The following is a 3863-nucleotide window of genomic DNA, read 5'->3' as shown; positions in this document are numbered from 1 at the left end:
AAGAAGAATTGAAGGAAGATAGGGATAAGCTTCTGAATGAATTCAGAAAAGATGTAGAAATATTGAAGACACCGCACCAATAGGATGAATGAAATGGAAAACAGAATATCAAAACTGGAAGAGAAAGTGGACAAACTGGACCACTCAAGCAAAGATTATGAAAAATTTAAGAATCACAAGAATGGAATATGCAGGAAATTTGTGACACAATAAAAAGACCAAACTTACCAATCATGTCCTTTGTAACAAAATATTCTGGAAGCCTGTTGTTCCCTTATAGTACTACTGGTAGGTCTCAGGAGTGCAGGGCCCAGCAATGGTTCCATCCAGTTGTACATACTTGGGCTGATCTTTTTCCCAGCTCTAATAAAATGGAGCATAATACATACCTTTCCACCCTTCCTCCATACTCCTACTTAAACATACAAAACAAAGAGACAATTCTGAAAGCTGCAAAAGAGAAACAAGTCACATATAAAGGAAAAACCCATTAGGATTACAGCTGACTTTTCAGTGCAAACTATGAAAGCCAGAAGAGCCTGGACTAAGATATCCCCAGGTTTAAAGGACCACAGATGCCACCCCAGATTACTCTACCCATCCAAAATGTCTATTAAAGTCGAACGGGAAAGAAAAATCTTCCATGACATAAATAGGCTAAAGGAATTCATGCCCACAAAATCAGCCCTTCATGGAGTTCTGGAAGCAATATAAAGAGCTGAAGAAAGGAATGACAATATCCAAAGGATTGCAGAAAGAAATCCAATGACGGTGTAACTGTGGAAAAGTACAGTTATATCAAGAATGTAAATAGAAAAAAATGACAGGATTCAATACCTATCTTTCATTAATAACTTTAAATATTAACGGACTAAACTCCCCAGTCAAAAGACACAGACTCTGTGAATGGATTAAGAAACAAAACCCACCTTTTTGTTGTCTGCAAGAAATTCATCTCAATTGCAAGGACAGACACTATCTCAAAGTAAAAGGATAGAAAAAATATACCAAGCAAATGGTACTAAGAAAAAAGCAAGTGTAGAAATTCTAATATTTGACAAATTAGACTTTAAACTAAAACTAATCAGAAGAAACAAAGAGGGCCACTTCATTTTAATCAAAGGAAAAATGAATCAAGAAGATATTACAATCATGAACATATATTCACCAAACTCTCATGCACCCAACTTCATAGAAACAATACTACAGGACTTTAAGACCCAGATTAAATCCAACTCATTAATAGGAGGGGACTCCAATACCCCAGTGTATCCATTAGATAGGTCAACAGGGCAGAGAGTTAACAGAGAGACATCTGAATTAAACAATACCATATATCAAATGGACTTAACAGACATCTATCGAGTATTCCACCCAAGCACCAAAGGACATACCTTCCACTTAGCACCCCATGGAAACTTCTCCAAAATCGACCTTATACTAGGGCACAAAAGAAACCTCAACCAGTACAAAAAGAATGAAATAATTCCATCCATCCTATCAGTCCACAATGCAATAAAAGCTTACAATCAACACTGGAAGAAGCTGTAATCACCACATGAACACATGGAGATTAAACACACTCCTGAATGATGAATGGGCCAAAAGAGAAATTAAGAAAGAAATAAAAGTATTCCTGGAATTAAATGAAAATGACAATAAAACACAACAAAACCTCTGGTACATGCTGAAAGCGGTCCTAACAGGGAAGTTTATAGCTATAAGTGCCTACATCAAAAAATCAGAAAGAACACAAATCAATGTGTTAACATTGCAACTCAACACACTTGAAAAGCAACAGCAAACGAAACCCAAACCCAGCAGACAAGAAGAAATAACAAAAATCAGGGCAGAAATTAATTTGACTCAGTTATACTACTCTTTGACATATACCCAAAGAACTTGTCCTATTGCAGAGACACATGTACATCCATGTTTGTTGCTGCTCTTTTCACAATAGCTAAGAGATGGAAGCAACCTAAGTGTCCCTCAATTGATGAGTGGATAATGAAAATGTGGTTCGTTTATACAATGGAGTTTTACTCAGCAGTAAAGAAAGATGAAATCAGGAAATTTGCAGGTAATTGGATAGAACTAGAAACTGTTATACTAAGTGAAGTAAAACAGACTCAGAAAAAAAGTCGATATATGTTCTCCCTCATATGTGGATCCTCGAACCAGACTCTGATAAGTAAGTATGCAACCAGACATAACTACAGGAACCAGGATAAGGGAAAGGAAAAAGGGAGGTAAAGGAAAAGAAAGAACCTGAAAGGGAACAGTAGGAACAGCCCTTAATAAAGGGAGATATGGATAAAAATTTGGTTAGTTGAAGGGAGGGGAGAGGGAAGGGTATACAAGGAACCTAGGGGATAAAGGGAAAGAAGGAAATCAAGAAAGGTAGGACCATAGGAGAAGGGTATTAATAAGTGAGAAAGGGGGGATATGGGGGGCACCTTAAGTGGGAAAACCATGATGGAGAGGTGAGACAATGTGAGAGATAAACAATGCCTAGCTAGTTTTGAAAAGTAGAGAGAACCATATTACTCCTACAACCTACTGACAAATTATACACAGCAGATCCAGGAATGTATGTTTGGGTAAGGTTTATCTGAGAACAGCTGGTCTTTGGCCAAGATTTATCTACATGACACACAGTAATTAAAAATACCAGACTGTTGGAACTAACCTTCTTGGGTGTTTAACAGACATACTTTGAGGTCTATAATAATTTGGTCAGAGGGACATAAAGGACACTTTTTGCTCCTTGCCCTCCTAGGTCAACTAGTTCCAGGAGACTATGAGCATCTCTCAAAATGTCCTATAATGGTGGTGGGTCACCTGTCCTCTTGATCATGGAGGCCAAAAAGACCCCACCAGATGGACTTCAACCAGTGTCAGTCTTTAAAGAGGAGGGTCAACTCATAGGAATCATTTCCTGCATGCTTCCAAGTGAAGCCAACCGTGGTCAACCTTTGACTTAACTTCACATAGGCAGAACTGGTAAAAGAAAGGAGCCAGGGGCTCCTCCCAAGCCCATGTGACCCCTGAGGAACAGATCCTCAGATGACCTTAAGAGTAAAAATAAATCGGTTTATCTGGACCAACTGTATGGCCTTAAACACCCAAAAGGAATGTATAACCAAAGATTAAAGGGGCCAATATAATTTTATAAGAGTCCATATGCATAGCTAAAGGCTACATAACAAGCAACAATGCCAGACAGGCGATACCTTCTTTTGAGTTGTTGGCCAGGGTGGCCAAAGGGATTCCCAGATAGTAACTCAGCATAGAACTGGGAAATTGAACAGCAGACCCCAATCTTACCCAAAGGATTATAGACAACTGATTACTGCTATATGAAGAACAGCTGACCCTCCTAAAACAAAGACATATAGATAGGCTGATTAGATGCACCAGAAGGGCAAGTAGTGGGGAATGGCTGGGTGTGCCAACAACACAGCAGACAGTAGCAGGGACATCAGAGTATAAGGGCTCTAGTGGGGGAGGGAGGCTGTGGGAGGGTGCCATTTATGAAGTGGGTGTAGAGTTGAATAAGATGGTATGGGATGGTCTGTGTGATATACACACAGAGAAAAATCAAATTTTTAAAAATCTATTATATTTGAGGAGGAAGCATAAAAGTTTATGCTTAGATGCCAAGGAGCTCAGAAAGTAACTGACTGTGACTAGTAACAATTAGATATATAGAGATTAGAAACACATGCGCATCGTAGTGTCAATTGTAGTATAAATGTATTTTTCTGTGACAGTGTATCTTAATAATGAAATGGAGATCTTTTTAAAGGTTAAAACATCATTTAATTTATGTCTTATAGGGTTTATACTGAGTACAATATTGT

The sequence above is a fragment of the Nannospalax galili genome, unplaced genomic scaffold (genome assembly GCF_000622305.1).
Source record: "Nannospalax galili isolate Female #2095 unplaced genomic scaffold, S.galili_v1.0 scaffold477, whole genome shotgun sequence".
Classification (NCBI taxonomy): domain Eukaryota; kingdom Metazoa; phylum Chordata; class Mammalia; order Rodentia; family Spalacidae; genus Nannospalax; species Nannospalax galili.
Note: the sequence above shows the minus strand (reverse complement) of the source record.